Source organism: Geotrypetes seraphini, chromosome 1 (assembly GCF_902459505.1).
Source record: "Geotrypetes seraphini chromosome 1, aGeoSer1.1, whole genome shotgun sequence".
Classification (NCBI taxonomy): Eukaryota; Metazoa; Chordata; class Amphibia; order Gymnophiona; family Dermophiidae; genus Geotrypetes; species Geotrypetes seraphini.
Window position 1 is genome coordinate 179,396,956 of NC_047084.1, and position 18,485 is coordinate 179,415,440.

Below are 18,485 nucleotides of genomic sequence, written 5' to 3' on the forward strand. Positions count from 1 at the left end.
TTATTCCCAAAACGGACCAGAAATTTTTTTGTAAAACACCCTCTTTAACTCTTTTGTAATCCGCCTTGAACCACAAGGTAATGGCAGAATAGAAATCCCTAATGTAATGTAATGTAAAATGTCTTATTATGAAAAAGCCATTAGAAGCGGCACTCTATTGTGTAGCCAACAGAGGATTTCTACTGAGTTCCTGATGGATTTTGTATCTCTTGTTATTAATAAGAACTATTTTTTTTTTTTCAAAAAGAGTTTTTCCAACAGATACAGGGAGTAGCAATGGGGGCAACACTAGCCCCTTTAGTCGCTACATTGTTTGTAGCGGACTTTGAATAACAATTCATTTATAATTCTTCTTTTCCAGTAAAGTGCTGTTTTGGAAAAGATATCTAGATCAGGGGTGTCCAACCTGTGGCCCGAGGGTCCCATGTGGCCCTGTGAAGTAATTTGTGCGGCCCTGGTTGAGGGCGATGCAATGTTTTCCTCTACAGCCCCCGGTTGTTTACCGTTTTGCCAGCTCCCTCCTCTTGTCTTGCTGCAGCGTTTGCTCATTTGTGCGGCCCCAGAAACTTTTTTTTTGGCCAGTGAGGCCCAGGGACGCCAAAAGGTTGGACACCCCTGATCTAGATGATATCATATGTATCTGGACAAGGACGGAAGAAGATTTGCAGCAATTCTTTGAGTGATTGAATTCCCTTACAGATTATCTAAAATTTACCATAAAATTTCAGAACTTTTTGGATGCACATGTATTTTGCCTTAATGACAAAATTATCCATCACACTTTCAGAAGCCTGACACATGAAATTCATACCTTCACTTTGATAGCTTTCACCCTATTCATCTGAAATGGAGTCTCCCTGTGAATCAATTTTTGAGGATCCGAAGAATATATACTTTTATGGACGACTTTAAATTCCATTCAACTCTGATGATGGAACACTTTGGGAATAGAGGCTATCCAGAAAATGTGATTAAACAAGCCTATTTACGTGCCAAATTTGCTAATAGAGAGCTACTGCTCCAGTATAAGATGAAGCAGGATGAGGACAGAATGGTAGCAGTATTTCCTTTTTCCTCCTTTAGTACAGATATTAAGAAGATCATTCATAATCATTGGCCTATTTTACAACTATATGATGAATTAGCTACCCCTACCATAGGAGGTAAGCCTATTGGGGAAATTCTAACTTATAAAAGGCTAGTTTATGAAACCGATCAACAGCCCTTGTTGGGACATGTTAAATGTGGCTCCTGCCAGTGGTACAATTCCACGATAGAAGGGATAAATTGGAATGCTCCAGGTTCCAGCCGTCCTATACATTCTAGGACCAATACTTCCTGTTTATCAAAAGGAAGTAGTGTATGTAATAATTTGCCCATGTGACAAGCTATATATAGGGCGATCTATGCGTACCATCAAAACTTGATTGACAGAACATAAATCTAGACTTAAAAATAATACTCCCTAGCACCATTGGTTAATCATTGGGAACAAGCTAAACATCGGCCAATGGAATTTAAATGGAGAGTTCTGGAGGAGATACTAGTTGGGTGGGAGGGTGGCAATATTGAGTCGCTGCTCAATTACAAAGAACAAAGGTGGATCTTTGAGTTACAGGCTCTAGAACTTAAAGATTTGAATGCCAAACTTGATTGGCAGTCTCTTAATCTTTGAATGAATTTCTTGGAGCATTACTATTCAGTGAGCCAACCAATCAGATTGCTCCGGATCGTTTATGCCATGGGGTAGATGGGCTGTTCCCTTTTTCAAGAGACGCTGAGGCGAAGTTGAATGCCTGCCATGTTAAAACTTTAAAGATTAAAAAGTAAGTTAAGAGATTCGTTAGATGATACTACTTACAATTTTTAATACTGTGGAGATATAACATCGAATGAACGTTTATTTTGTAGATTACCGCACCCTGAAGCAGTTTGTTATAAATATTCAAATGAAACATGCATGTCGGCGGCAGATTTTACTAAATAGTAACGGTTGGTACAAGTTTGGTCACAAGCCCTACCAGAGTTGCAGATAAGTTCATATCTAACTTATTAATAATTTAAAGATATTTAAGTAAGTGATAGTGAGAATATGATAAAGTTTTAGATATAATAAAAGTTTGATCGAAACATAAACGAATAGCCAATGAGGAAGTGCAGCAGCAAGCAAACTCTATAATATCTTGTGTTGGCTACACAATAGAGTGCCGCTTCTGATGGCTTTTTCGTAATAAAATATTTTGATTGAATAAAGAAGGTGCTATGTTATATCTTTATTTATATGATTACGAATAATTTGATTTGGAAGATTGAATGACTAGTCTATTGCTACAATGAAATTGAGTTATAGAATGTACGGCACTGGAGCACCTAGACTAAGGCGATAATTTATAGAATTGCCCTTTAAGTTGGTTCCACATATGGAATGGTATCATTTCACATCATTGATATGAAATGTGCCCCAGCTGTGGACAGTAAAGGCAAGAAGCCTTCCTGAACATGTGTATCAGAACTGCCTAAGTGTTTGCACTATGAGGTCTCCTCAGTCTCTTCTCATATATCTAGCATGTCTTGTAGTACTCTTTACTTGCAGTATTCGGGTTATCCTCAGAATTTCTCTTTTTAGTTTCTTGGCTTTAAATTCTAAAATTTGTGGGTTATTTTAAAGTTTTAATCATTTGTATGGTAAATTTGACAGACATTTACAGCCCAAGTCTATCCAAATAGTGCTAGGGTGGTCTGGAGATGGAGCCTGGGTGGAGCAAAAACATTGTCCTAAATTATCTGGATGGTTATCCAGGTAGCTCCTGGCCCTGGTACCCAGATAATGGGCTGAATATACAATGCAATACAAGTTCTTGTATCCCGCAATTTTCAACATGGAATCAATGCGGCTTACAGCAAGAGGGGTTTACATTAGTGATTCTAAGTTAGAGATATGCAAATCTAACATAGATAACTCAGGTTTGAGATAATTTTGATGGGGTGGAAACGAAGTCTTCAAGAAGAATAAATTACAAGGGGAAAATATCTGGGTAAAACCGAGTAGCCAGCATTTGAAATGAATGCAGACAAGCTGTATGTTTCTTATAATGGCTGACAAGAAAGCTACAGGTTCACTTGGTGTTTTTTTCACAATGCAGAAGTGTCTAGCTTTGATTAGCACAATAAATGCATATATTGTTTAGGCATTGGTCATAATGACTAGGTCCCATTATATATAAGATGGGACCTTCAGTAAAATAATGCATATTGATGGTATTGGTAACTCTAGTTGTTGTCAATTTTCAAAACAATGTGGGAACTTTCCGAGTCCCTGGGTACTTTAACCCATTGACTTTATAATCTAATCTAATCTTCAATTTGTGAGTCACACATACCTATACAGGCTCAAGCCAACAGATCAAAGAGGAAGGGGAGAGTAGTAGGGGAAGAGAGCATGGAGAAACAAGAGAAGGAACTTAGAAGAAAGGGGTGCTATACAAAAATTGAGACAGTTAGTTGTCAAAGAGGTGAGTTTTCAGGTTTTTTCTGCATGTATAGCAGTTAAGAACAAGTTCCTGGAGGAAAAGTCCATAAACTGCTGTTGAGACAGATTTGGGAGAAGCCACTGCTTGCCCTGGATTGGTGTCATGGAATCCTGCTACTATTTGTATGTTTCTTATGATGGCTGACAAGAAAGCTACAGGTTCACTTGGTATTTTTTTTTCAACTACTGTGTCGCACAAGTCTGTCAATGAAGCTGTCCTCTCCTATAGCTCCATTCCCTATTCTTCTACTGATACCCTCACCCCTCCCATCTCATGTCCTGTAAGATGTTCCAAATCCCAACCCTGGTTGACCCCCCCAACATCCGTTATTTGTGCTCCTGTGCACAAAATGCTGAACATCTTTGGCTTAAATCCCGCACACATGCTGACTTCTTACACTTCAAAATCACACTGAAGTCCTTCCAATCTACTTTTTCACTTGCCAAACAAAAATACTACAACCATTTAACTAACTCTTTGTGCTAACCCTCACCATCTCTTTGCCACACTCAGTGAACCTCCACTTCTATCCCCTCCTCACTTCCCCCAGACAATTGCAGAGTTCTTCTACAAGAGTCACAGGATTCACCTTGAATTCTCAACCAAGTCACTTCCCCTACCACTCTTTCCAGCTGTCCACTCTGCCAACTTCCTTTTAACAACCCCTACCACCTTTTCCTCCTCTTCTGAAGTCACAGAAAAGGAAACTGCTCATCTTCTCTCCTCCGCCAACTTTTCCTTTGATCAAATTCCTACCCACCTACTTGGAACTATTGCTCCCACTGTCATCCCTCCCATCTGTCACATCCTCGACCTATTGCTTTCCACTGCAACAGTTCCTGATGTCTTCAAACATGCCCTAGTTACACCTCTCTTCGCAGCAGGATCATCTGCCCCGCCCTAGACTCAGAGGATTACTTTGGTACGTCTCACTTGTCAAGCCTACTGTACCCTTTGCACTAGAAGTGAAGATTAGGTTCTTACCTCAATCATCTTTCTAGTAGAAGGGTACAGTAGTCTCGATGGCCCATCCTGTCAGATTTTAAGTTAACTTACTTTTTGCCTAAGACATATATGGGTGTCTTCAAATGTTGGTCTTTGTACGACTAAAAGAGAATGGAGATGCTTCATGTTCTTCTATTAAATAAATGTAGAACACCGAGAAAAAGAAGAAGGGGTCTTGCCTTAAAGCATAAAATGCAAAAGAGTAAAGACGAGAGATGTCAATTCCAACTGGTAATTTATTATAAAAATGTCCACAAAACAAATCAAGCTACAACAACTTCTTTGTACATATAGCAAAGTCCTGAACTGGTAGATAGAATCAGAGAGGTCCCAACTCAGATCCCAGTTTCAGCTTTTTTGAAATGCCTTTCTCAGGGGACACTGACATATTATGTCACAGAAAAACACTGCAAATAAGAAGTTATCTGTTAGCTCTAGAGCGAAAACTTTGGGAGAAGCTATAGGAGTTACATAAATGTTCGTGCTGGTTGCATCTTGTTTATGAGGTGTATAATTAATTGTTCTTGTTGCAGAAACAGAAAAGACTCAAATTGTTGAAGTTCCCCGTGCCTTCCTTGTTGTTTCTCCTCCTTAGGGGTTATCCATTGCTGTAGTACAAACTGAGGAGCTGAGACACTACCCAGTGGCACAAGGAGACTGAGTTGAAAATACTATTGTTGAATTTTGCAGTCTTTTTGGGTGAAGGGAAAAAACCCATTTGTCAAGACTACCGTACCCTTCAACTAGAAAGAAGATTATCAAGGTAAGAACCTAATCTTCCCCCAATGTTTACCGTAGTATTTGTATCATGCCATATATTATATAATGCATGTGTCGCAACCTTCTTAACCAACTTGTGTGGATATCACTGAGACTGGAATTTTTCTTTTAAAACCACAGCTTTTCCCCTTATACTCATCAGTAGTGCTACATATCCATCGGTATAAAAAAAAAAATTGTGAAAAGAGAATACTAGACCATAAATGAAAAAAATGCATGCTAGAAAAATTCAACAATATGTTGCAATCAGAGCATTATATAATTCATGTATAGACCTTTGATTAAACCGATTAAGGTATACTTGAATAAAGGCCAACTGAAACTGCTTTTTTATCAGTTAGGATGAAACTGAAGCTGCTACTGAAACTGTCTGATCATTTTTGCCGATGAGGCTAAACTGTACAACATAGTGGGCAAAAGCACCACTATGACGCAGGACCTACACTTACTAGAACAATGGTCTGCAACTTGGCAACTGAGTTTTAATGCCAAAAAGTGTAAGGTTATGCACCTTGGTAGTGGAAATCCACGCAGAACTTACACCCTGAATGGTGAGACCTTAGCAAGAACTGTTGCAGAATGGCACCTAGGAGTAATCATCAGTGAAGATATGAAAACTGCCAATCAAGTGGAGAAAGCATCAGCAACAAGAGGGCATCCGTTAAAAATCAAGGGTGGGAGATTTCACGGTGACACTAGGAAGTAGTTCTTCACCAAAAGGGTGATTGATCATTGGAATAATCTTCCACTTCAGGTAATTGAGGCCAGCAACGTGCTTGATTTTAAGAGAAAATGGGATAAGCGTGTGGGTTCACTTCGAGGAAGTGCTTAGGGGGGAGGGTTCTTAGAGTGGGCAGACTTGTTGGGCCGATGGCCCTTTTCTGCCGTCATATTCTATGTTTCTATATAATTTTCACCAAGGCCAAAACAAAAAATTAAAGTTTGGATGTGCCATTGTAAACCAATGATGTCCACTGAGGACAGTCAGAACATGCAGTTAGCAACTCTCTGCTAAACCTATAGTAAATTACCACCTTCCAGTGCCAGTAACTGCAATCACAGGATGACAAATATAAGAGCCATCTTAACAAGGACTTCTCAGCAAGTCTGGCTTGTTTGGGTTCCCAAGTCAATGCAGATTTAGTTAAATATCCTCTAAAGCAGGGTTGCCAGATTTCCTCTTAAAAAAAAAAAATAAATAAAAGCATCTGGCCCCACCCCTTTCTCTCCCCCACATGAACTTCTGGTCTTCTTCCCTGAGCTCGGGGCTGCATCTGGAGGGTCTCTTGACATGTGCTGATGTTGACATGATGACATCATGTGCACGTATACAACGTCATCGCATTGACGTCTGCGCATGAGCAGGCGGCCTCTAGACGTGGCCAAAGCTTGGGGCTTCTAAAAATCAGACAAACTGTCAGGTTTTGGAAACCCTCCGGGCATGTCTGGGTTTTCCCGGATGTCTGGTAACCCTACTCTGAAGCAGGAACTTTGTTAGAACATGTAGAAAAACCAGTGGGGTTCCCAAGGGGTCTGTGCTGATACTGCTGCTTTTGAAACATATTTATCAATGATCTAGAGATGGGAATAACTAGTAAGATAATTAAATTTGCTGATGACACAAAGTTGTTCAAAATTATTAAATTGCAAGAGGACTTTGCGAAACTGGGAGACAGGGCATCAAAATGGCAGATGATATTTAGTGTGAGCAAATGCAAAGTGATGCATTTGGGAAAGAAGAACCTAAACTATAGTTATGTGATGCATGGTTCCACATTAGGAGGCACCAGTCAGAAAAAGGATTTAGGATATGTTGAAACCCTCAGCTCAGTGTACAACAGCGGTTAAGAAAGCAAATTGAATATTAGGAATTATCAGGAAAGGAATGGATATGATAGAGACTTTCAAGATCATGAGGGGCATAGAGAGGGTGGATAGGGACAGATTCTTCAGACTGAAGGGGACAACAAGTACGAGGGGGCATTCGGAGAAACTGAAGGGAGATAGGTTCAAAACAAATGCAAGGAAGTTTTTTTTCACCCAAAGGGTCGTGAACACTTGGAATGCGCTACCGGAGGAAGTGATCAGGCAGAGCACGGTACAGGGATTCAAACAGGGATTGGACGGATTCCTGAGGGATAAAGGGATCGTGGGATACTGAGAGAGGTGCTGGGATGTAACACAGGTATAGAAAGCTAACCAGGTAATAAGTATAGAAACCCAACAGGTCGTGCATGTGCAAGACCGGAGGGTTAGGACTACGATGGGAAGATAGGACTTCAATGAGAAACCAAGGTGGCAAGGGAGCCCCTTCTGGTGATTCAGACAGGTCGTGACCTGTTTGGGCCGCCGCGGGAGCGGACTGCCGGGCAGGATGGACCTATGGTCTGACCCGGCGGAGGCACTGCTTATGTTCTTATGAAAACAAAGATAAGAATGTTGTAATGCCCTTGTATCACTCTAAGGTGTGGCCACGCCTCAGATACTGTGTGCAATTCTGGCTGCCGCATCTAAAAAATATATATATATATATATAGCTGAATTAGAAAAGGTACAGAGGAGGGCGACAAACATGATAAAAAGAATGAGACAACTTTCCTATGAGGAAAGGCTAAAAAAGCTAGGACTCCAGCCTGGAGGAGAGAAGGCTTAGGGGAGATATGATAGAGGTTTTTAAGATACTGAGTGACGTGCAATAGGTAGATGTGAATCACTTGTTTACTTTTTCCAAAAATGCTAGGACTAGGGGGCATGCAGTGACTTATGTTGCTTGTGACAGACAGTCTCATATTATTCTCGAAGCTCTTTTGACCAGAAGTATGGTGTCTCCATGAGCAGAGTGCCACCTGAAGAGGAGATCTATAGAGCAGCTATGTGGTCTGCTCTTCATGCCTTTACAAAGTTCTACCAAGTAGACATGCTGAGGATCGAGTCGGTTCAGCAAATGGCCACCAGAATGGTCTTGGGACTCAAGGATCTCTCATATGAAGAAAGACTAAAAAAGTTGCGGCTGTACTCACTTGAGGAACGAAGAGAGAGTGGAGACATGATTGAAACGTTTAAGTACATCACGGGTCGCATCGAGTCGAAGATGATATCTTCCGTCTCATGGGACCCTTGACCACCAGAGGGCATCCGCTGAAAATCAGGGGAAGGAAGTTTCATGGAGACTTCAGAAAGTACTTCTTCACCGAAAGAGTGGTGGATCATTGGAACAGACTCCCACTGCAGGTGATTGAGGCCAGCAGCGTGACGGATTTTAAGAGAAAATGGGATGCTCACGTGGGATCTTTAACCCTTTCAGGACCAAGGGACATATTTGTCCCATAACTTTAAAATCCTATAAATTTTGATTGGGATAGTCTACAGTTCTAAATTTGATATGTACGGATTCCATATGATACTGCCTTTATGTAAACAAACTGGTTCCGACATTCATTCATTAGCGTCGTTGCCAGATTGACGAGAAGATTCACTTGCCACACTGTCCATAAGCCAGAAGTTTGATTTTTTTAAAAAAAAAATAATGATATTTCACAAAAAAAAATCAATTTTTTGGCATCTGCAAGCCCTTTTTACCATAAAAATGTCGTCAAAACCACAAAAATTGGCCTACGATCCTTATGGTCCTGAAAGGGTTAAGGGAGTGAATTCAGGGGGGCGGATACTTGGAATGGGCAGACTTTTCTGGGAATGGAATGGGAATGGAAATGGGCTATAGCCCTTTTCTGACACCATTTTCTATGTTTCTATGGTGTCTTGAGAGGACGCCACTTTTGGGTCCACAGTTTTGCTGGTAGGCTCATATGTTCCATTCTAGACATTTGACACTGTTTTGGTATGTTACCTAACATACAAACTCCTGTGTTTAAGTAACAAATGAAATATTAAGTTCTTGCCTGGATAATCTTCTTTCTGTTAATATACACAGGAGTCCATACAGCCTGCCATGTGGGTTTTGCAATTTGCCTGCTTTCTGCCTCGGGCAACTCTATACTCGAACTGGAGTTTTTCTCCTGCCAGTTGGATGAAAATGTATGAATACGAGAATTACTAATAAAGAACTGAGTTATTTGAGCTTTGAGGTTCCTTATGTGTTAAGAGTTAGTTGAACAAACAACAAAATGATTTCAGATGTGTGAGACGGTTTTTGGCGTCCCATTTGAGAGAGGTCTGATCGGTCGGGAGGCAGCTGATTTGTGAAACGCTGGCCACCGTTGGTGTACCGATCCGCTGAAGATAAGTTGAAAAGTTTTTCTTCTATCTTTGTTTTTCATTAGTGAAGTACAGCATAAGGCTTTTATTACATTGAAGGTTTTTTGCCAATGAGGTGACCGATCAGCCACCTTTAACAAACCACTTCGGTGGAGGTGGAAGGGCCCTTTTCTGAGGCTTTTTCCTTCTTTTTGAGTTATTTAATAGCCTATGCTGTCCTTATATCACATTATAGGACATCACAGCATCAATCATTATTGAACGTGTTTATTATTATATACATTGTCTTTTCATGATATCTGAGTCATTTGTATGCATAAGTAGGAAGCCATCAATTCACTAAACAAAAGAAGAAACACTGATTGGGTTTGCTGATCCAAAACGAAGCGACTGCTGAGGACCAGTCACTGTTCTTGCCGACTCTTCTGCTCTCTGCCACCCTGAAATCCCAGTATCGAGGTTACAACCCCAACCATCAAAATAAAAACTGTAAAATATCTATACATATGCATATGAACTCCCTTATATTCTGCAAAAAGAGCGGTGCTATCCTGTGGTTTTAACACACGAGTTTAAAGTGTGTTCTGTTCCATAATCTGGCTGCACAAAAATCATTCCTTTTAAAATGTCCACACATAGGGCCAGCAAGTAAACTGCAGCCACCCTTTCCCCTTTATTTTAAACTCGCTTATGTGAAGAGCAAGTGCATGTGCAAATGGCATCTACAACCAACAAGGATAATCTGCGCATGCGTCTCGATTACTCTACAGCGATCCGTGGGATCGCTTGTGGGTGTGCGTCTGATCAGATCATTTGCATGTTGAATCTGTAGTGAATCGGTCACTCGGCAAAACTCAGCCATGAATCGCCCAACAACGATCCAGATCGGTGAGTTTAGTGAATCTAGGCCTAAGTGTCAAAGCTAGCTCTCACTAGAATAAGCAGTTCTTTGGGGTCTTGCCAGGTACTTGTAACGTGGTTTGGCCAATGTTGGAAACAGGATACTAGGCCTATCTCAGTATGGCAACTCATGTTCTCATCTACCCTCTTATTCTTCTGCTGCTGCATTGCAAACATCTTCACCAATGTCATAGAAGCCTGCCTTCTTATAATGAAATCTACTTTATCTTCATGTACTAATTAGCTGCAACCACCAACTTAAATTGTGAGCCCACCAGGACAGACAGGAAAAATACTTAAGTACCTGATAGTCTATGTTGTGTTAACTGTGTGTATCAAGCACTGAATAAACATAATACTTTTTAAGGCGAGCTGCAATAATTTTATCACTGAATAAACAAACATAATAATACTCTGTTAAAGTGAGCTGCCAAACACTGCAGCAATGATTTCATATCCTGTTTCAATAAAGAAATTGGTCTGCGGGAGTCCAACTGATCTTTAGGATTCTTTGGCTTCAACAATACAACACAGACAAGCTTTTGCCAGCAGATCTCATTTTCAGGCTCATCTGAAGGGGTCCTGAGCAGTGCTCCCTCTAAGCGGGCGGGTGGTGTGAGCAAAATTTTTTCCCCGTGCGCTAAAAATATCGGGCGCCAGCGCCAACTCGCCCGATTCTCCTCTCGCCGCGGCCTGCCATCTCCGTACGCCGTGCGCTGTGACGTGACATTGTGCGCTGCGAGGCAATATTTTGTGCGCCAGCGCACGCCAGCGCAGCTTAGAGGGAACACTGGTTCCTGAGCATTGTGCTCAGGTGGGAAGATAATCTTTCTGCTGTCAGTTAGTCAGTATTGCTGCCACTAACTGCACCAGAAGCAACTTTCCTCCAAAAAGGCAGAAAAAAAGAACTTCCAAATCCAGACCTACCTGCAGTCACTCAGGGTGAGCAAACAAAACAAAATCATATAAGTAGTCCCATCCCCTCAAAACAGTTCCAGCACAGTCTTTCAGCAACCTTGCTTTATTAGGGGAAATTCAGTATGACAAAACAACCCTCATCCTTTGTTCCCAAAAGGTCTATGCAAATGAGGCAGCACAAAATCTTCAGCCTTCCTCTCTTATCAGAAAAGCCTGGTTTATTCCTCCCCACCCCTCTTCTGTTAATGTTCAGTTCTTTTTTCAGCAAGTTAGATCTCTTCCTCTTCCTAGGTTTTACCAAAAGCTTGGAAACAAAAGAACTCCCACTGAGACCTAACTATAGAATGTAGATAACAAGCTTTTGTCTAAAAAGAATAGTCAACAAAACAGTTTCACTTAACTCAAGTCCATTTGCTCAGGAGCTCCTTCAGCTCCTTTGAGCAGAGAATTATTCTCCTTAGGTTCAACATGCCTCTACATAGCTTCTTCCAGCTTCTGTTTCCACTGCTGTGGCTCTTCAGGGAATAAGCTCCATATACTCCCCAGTCCCCATCAATGTTCCCTCTAATTTTTCATAGGCTGTGTGTGCAAAAAATTTCATCTGTGCGCATTTTAAAGAAAAACTAAATTTGTGTGCGCTATAAAAATGATTGCCAGAGGGCCCGGAGTTCAGTTATGGGCATTTATGGACAGGTCTTTGAGTTTAGTCTGAATTAACGAAAGCACAATGTAATTTTAGTTACACTTTATGTTAGTTACACTTTATGTAACATAAAGTCTCATTTCAATAAACATAAATTATGTTTCATTGAAATGTTTCATTGAGCGCTACCTATAAATAAGGTATCATTGTACTTGATACTTAAAATTTAGAAAATAACAGCAATTTAGTTTTCAAAGTTTTTCCCTGCGATCTTTCATATTTATCCATTCCAAATAAATTCTGTCAAGATCTGTTGAGCCTCCATCTTGAAGGTGACTCTTAACACGCATCAGCATTTCCAAATGCTCTAAATGTAAACGATTCCTTTGTTTAGTCTTCAAATTGTTCATTAGACTAAACCACGCTCACAATCTAAACTAGGTGCTAAGAATGTGGCACCAATGTCCATCAATTTTGTTAAATATGCAAATGGATCATTCTGAAATGCAAATTTCATCATATCTGGAAAGCTGTTTATCAGATTGCTTTTGATTTTTTTCTGCAACAAGGAATTTAAAGTCATTGTATTGCTGAATAATAACACTTTCCTCCGGAAGAAATTGTTTATACTTTAAACAAAGAGATCTGATATGTCCATTTCCGAAGTCAAAGTCGCATTGTGATATTGCTGTACAGTCAAAAGCAGACCATTCCTCAACTTCATTTTCAGGAAATCTTTCACCCAGATGCAAACATAGGATGTTGATGAAGGTTAATATGGAATTAGTATCCAGTGAAACTTTTTCTCCAGACCTCATCCTGTTGTCAAGAAGACTGTTGACTTTATCACTCCACTTAACCTTGTCACCTAAGTATTGCATTCGAAGTTTGTTCAATTTACCCTGTGCAAGATGATAAGCTTCCAATGGTGTCAAACCACATTTTTTAAATGCCATGGTTAAGGAAGCCAGTTCTGATAAAGACATCATTCAAAACTTCAAGTGTATTATGAAATTGTCCACTGTTCAGCTTCTTATAGCAGTACTTTGCCTTCTTCAAAATATTTTAACAGGGGATCATAATTTTGAATAATTGCTTTAAGTGCAAAGTGTCTAGATAACCAACGCACTTCATTCAGAGGTCTGAAAGCAATTGATTCACATTCAGATGCATCTGCTATTTCTTGAAATTTGCATCGTTTAGTAGAAGACCGACAGAACACCGTGTACACAGTTCTCATTACAGTTTCTACCACTTTCATCAATTTTACTTCTTTCCATGAATCAGAAATTCCCAAATCTTCCCGATGTGCAACACAATGTTGCTGCATTAAATGTGTAATGTCTTTTCTCAACTGTGCTGCAACACCATCTATTTTGCCCAACATAACAGAGGCACCATCAGAGGTGAACATAACCATTTTATTCAGGTCAAGTTCATGTTTCCTATAGAATTCCCTAATTGCTGTTACTATTGATGTAGCATCACATGCTTCCAACTGTAGCATCCCACCAAATGATGACCTATACTCATTTGAATTGACTGGCCAATACTTAAAGTAGAGTATTAAGTACTTGTTGACAGAAATGACTGTGCTTTCATCAACAGTTAACATATGATAAGTTGCTAATTTAATGTCTGCCATACGCCTACAAATAATCCAAAATACTGCAATTAAAATAATTCATAATGGAAAGAAATATGACCATGTAACACCTTTTTTAATAGAATCACACTGGCTTCCCATAAACCAACGAATAATATACAAAATAGCACTTTTAGTATTTAAAACACTATCCACCAATGAACCACAATTCATAGATCGGCTACTAGTTCCACATACTTCGAACAGTTCCCTGCAGTCTGCTACACAAGGGTTGCTTATGGTTCCTTCTTTAAAGGTTATAGGAACCAGACGTCATGATATTTTTTCAGTTGTGGCCCCCCTTACCTGGAATACTCTTCCCTTATACATCAGAGAAGTCAAAGATCTTAATTTATTTAAAACCAATCTAAAAACTTTTCTTTTTAAAGCCTCTTTTAATCTCTAGAATAACTCTTTTTACATTTTTTTTCCCAATTTCCAATCTCTAAAATAATTCTTTTTACCAATCTTACCCCAATCCCAATGTTTTCCCCCCCTCTAGACATTTCCTATCTTTCCTCCTAGGAAAACAACATTTTGTAACTTTTGCCTTCCTTTGTCCTTCCCTAATGTATCCTAGTTCGTCTGTAATGTCAGTCTGTTGCTTACCCCCCTTTTTTAATGTAGTACAATATATATTTTAATGTTGTATGCCATATATTTTCAATGTTACTCGCTTAGAATGTAATAAGCGATTCATCAAATTTAATTAAACTTGAAACTTGATAATTCCAAGAAATTCAAAAGCATAGTTTTTGCTTTTCCAGCTATCAGGTATACTAACATACTTTGCTATGTGCTCAATGATATTTTGAACAGAGAGCATTGAGATATTCATCTTAATAGCCAGCACAACACTGTCGACAAGAACCTTAATTTAATCAGGACTGGAACGATCCGGTCATTACTAATTTGCCTGTTTTCTTTTTTGGTTGGGCTTTCAAGCAACATGTTAACCAGTCCCCCTCTTAAATTCGGATTTTTACTTCTGAGTTTCCTAATACTGTCGGTATGAGATTTACTTGATAGATGGCGTTTCAGAAAGTCCAGTTTCCAAACATCATCCCATATTTTTCCAGTAGAAAATTTTCCAGTTGCTTTGGCATCTTGACAATAACAACACACAACTCCATCATCTTCGTCATAGGTAAATATTTCACACAGTCGAACACGCATTGTATTTCGAGATTCCGGTGTCTCCGTTTCAACAATTTCTTCAAGCCATTCAGACCTAAAAGCTGTTGCAACTCTCTTGCGTTTTACACTTTTCACCATTTCCGGTTTAGACATTTTAAGAGTTATATCTGGTTGCAATTTAATAAACGAATACAGTTATACAACCGTAGTACCACGCTGCACACTACAATTCTACGAAATAAACAATATGGAGAAACTTCAGGAAGTCAAAGAATCGGAAGTGTTTTATATCCTATGGGCCATAGGCTATGGCCCTATGGGGCACATGACGTGTCAAGTTCAACTGCCAAAGATAATGGAATCACGTGAATGACTTAAAATTTATATTATAGCGCTTCAATAAATGTGATAAATGGGAAATCGGAACATCTGGTCTTCTGCAACATTTCATGTTAGCAGTGAAAATCATTTTAGCCAAAATTTATTTTTTTGTGCGCGCTATTTTAATTTGTGTGCGCGGGTTTGGCAAGTTGTGTGCGCGCGCACAGGTGCACAGCTTAGAGAGAACATTGGTCCCCACCTTCTCCCTCCTTTGAGCTCTAACTGCTCCTCCTGCTTTCCCTTAAGCCCTGATTGCTCGCTGTTAAACACCTGGGAAAATGCAGGCTGAGGTTCTCTTTCCACCCCCTCCCTAAGATAGCCAGGGGAAGGTAGAAAACCTGGGGAATGGCCTTGGCTCTGGGAGGCTATGTATTCCATGTCCTTCTTCCTAACCAGGTATTTTCCTTCACCCTTACCCTTTTCCTTGTCAAATAGCCCAGCTCTCTAGTACTTCACTGCACATGCATTGCATCTTTTTAAAATCATAAAATTCTGACCCTAGTCCATGGGTGTCTGCTAATTTTACATTTTGAATAGCTATTCTAATCTCTTCTTGGGTGACCAATCTATTTATGCTCATCATGTGCTCCTCAATCAGAGCTGGGAACATCACGTCCTTAAAAATTCCTCTTTCAGAGGGAGGAGAATTGTGTGCCGTGAGTGTACAGTCTGTTACTCCAGAGGACCTTGGTGCTAGAGGATTTGTTCCAACAAACTCCAAAAATAAAAATTGCCAAAGTACCTTACAAAGAGACCCACAAGAAGGCAAAAAGGTCAAGGGTTCCCAAGAGTGGTAGTGAAACAGTGCTCCCAACAAAGGTTAAATCAATAACCAATAAATAGGTATCAGGATTTTACTAATAAGTATCAGGATTTTACAAGACTTAGGTACCCTCAGTGCGAAGGGACAGCGACGGGAGCAAGGCTCCAACGCTTCACGCATCAAGGTGACGCTGGGAAGGCGTACACCTACACACCATCATAGGATACCAGAGTGTATGTTTTTAAATAAAAATAACACTATCACCAAAAAAGTGCAAAATAAACACAGGGCACTGTTACAATAACCAAACAGGGAACCCCCCAGCCAACTCCCAAAAAATAAAAGTAAAAAAGCAAAACTTAGCTTCAAAAGATTTTCATCCAATGTCCAAGGGAAGTGAGACAGGGCAGATGGAACGCCAGAAGACCAGGTTCAACCAGCCTGGTTTCGGGAACAAGTCCCTTCCTCAGGAACCCATAACTGAACAAATCAATCAATGGCAATCCTCCAGTAGAGCTGGGAAGAAAGGAGGAGCGTGCTATTTGTTCCAGCATATCCAAAGTCATTAACAGCTGACTTAAAAGGAAGCACCGGTAACAAAGGGTTAGAGGAAGGAGAGTTTGTGTGTCCTGAGTATGCAGCCTGTTACCCCAGGGGACCTTGGTGCTAGAGGATTTGTTCCAGCATGTCTGATGTCATTAACAGCTGACGTAAAAGGAAATGCTGGTAATAGCACGCGGCCATTGGAGCCACAAGGAGATGAGGAAAGGTGAGAGAGAATTTAGACCTACTCATGGCACTACAAGTATGGGTAAGTGTAAAGCTAAAACTCACAATATCCTGTAGCACGATTTATGTTCCTGGGCAGTAAGTGTAATTTTCTAATTACTCATGCTGAAAAAGTATAGAAAATGCCTGTTATTTCCATAAAACTTTGCTTGTGTGACCAGGATAGTCAAATTTTGTAATTTACCTATTTAAAATGTGAAAGTGCCAAATTTTCACCCTTTCATTCTTATGAAGTCATAAAAAGTAACATATGAATCACAATTAACAAGTATTTATATTGAAGACGACTACAGAAGATTTAGAAGTGAGTAGTTTTTAGAGATTTGCAATTATATTGTAAGTCACTTTCATGAATCAGCCCCCAGATGTAGTCTCCCATCATGTTCTCATTTTATTGTGCTTAGTAGCAGCATTCACCTTTCTCCTCTGAGTATGATTTCATGTTTTCCTTGAATGTCTCAAGATGAGCATCAAGGACATGGACTTTGAGAGACATCCTATAGCCCATTTTACTGTAATTCTTCACCAGATTCTCTACTAACTCCATGTAGTTTTCCTGAATCCTTATGAGCATATACAACTACCGTATATACATGAACAGGATTTTTGGGCCAAAAAATTGGAATCCCGGTTTATATTCGGGTCATCCCCCAGTGACTACCCGAAATCCTCCTGGACTTCCTGCAGGCCTGCCTTAGGCCAGAACAGGAGGTATCCCTCCCGTCTCCTGCCCCAGCCGATATTAATAATTACCACCTTCCCTCCTTTGCGTACCTGTTCCCTGGTAGTCCAGCGTGTATCCCGCGCTGAAATCCTCCCAAAGATTGTAAATATAGTAGCCAGTGGTGCAACCTGGCAAGCATGCAGGTGCGAGCTTTTCGTACTGCTGGCTGGCCCTGCACCGCTCCTTGATAGGCTGCCACAAGTTCTCACGGTATTCAAGTCAACCATTTTTCCTCCTTTTTGGGGGGGAAAATGGGGGTCTCGACATATTTGGATCGACTTATATTCGAGTATACACAGTATCTAATGTTTGAGTCTTTGCTCTCTTTTAGTACCTCTGACAAATCCTTTTATAGTAATATAGCTACCCCCTCTACTTCCCACTGTGTCCCACCCACTGTTAATTTCTTGGAGAACAACCATTTCTGGGTTTTGGCCTGCAAATGATCTGCCTCCTTATGCAATACAATGCATTTTGGGGGGTATTTTAACCCTAACATTTACTCTTAGCAATTGTTGCTTGGTGCCATACTCCTTTCCCCTGAATTCCTTAAGTGCTCTGCCTTCCTTAAAACACAGCTTACACTCAAACATCCTGTCTTCCACAGCATTCTCTCACATCCTCACCATTCATTCAGTCTTCTCCTCTCTCTATCTCTTCCACTATAACCCAACCTTTCCCTTCCATTAAGTTTCCAAGTTTATTATTTCTTTGATATACTGTCTATCAAAATTTATCTAGACGGTATGCAATCAATAAAAATATTTTAAAATAAATAAAAACCATATCCACATATGACAATAAAGCAACTGTGGAAGATAGGGGGGGGGGGTAGGTTGCAGAAACCTTACAAGACTAACATGACAGGAGGGAAGGAAGAAGAGGGTAAAAAAATACATTGAGTTAAAAAAAATATATAAAATGTTGCAAGGGCGAGGATAGAACATAAGGAGATATTTTGCTTCAAAAGATGCGTTTGGTGGCTGAATAGCCTGAATTGGATGTTATTCAAGGGTGAAGAAGAGAGCTCTGAGATTAGGTATTGTAAGTGTCCT

General features: G+C 40.1%; 1 protein-coding gene across 3 annotated transcripts in view; it reads left to right on the plus strand.

The window, feature by feature from the left end:
- Positions 1–18,485, plus strand: part of CLCN3 (chloride voltage-gated channel 3) — a 190,404-nt gene that overhangs the window by 35,488 nt on the left and 136,431 nt on the right. Inside the window, exon 1 of one of the 3 annotated variants that reach the window (XM_033942294.1) lies at positions 5,280–5,298. The exons of the other annotated variants lie outside the window; for them this stretch is intronic. The gene's annotated coding sequence lies outside the window, so the exon portion shown is untranslated. Of the gene's footprint in view, positions 1–5,279; positions 5,299–18,485 lie in introns of those variants that run through there. 3 annotated transcript variants of the gene reach the window in all.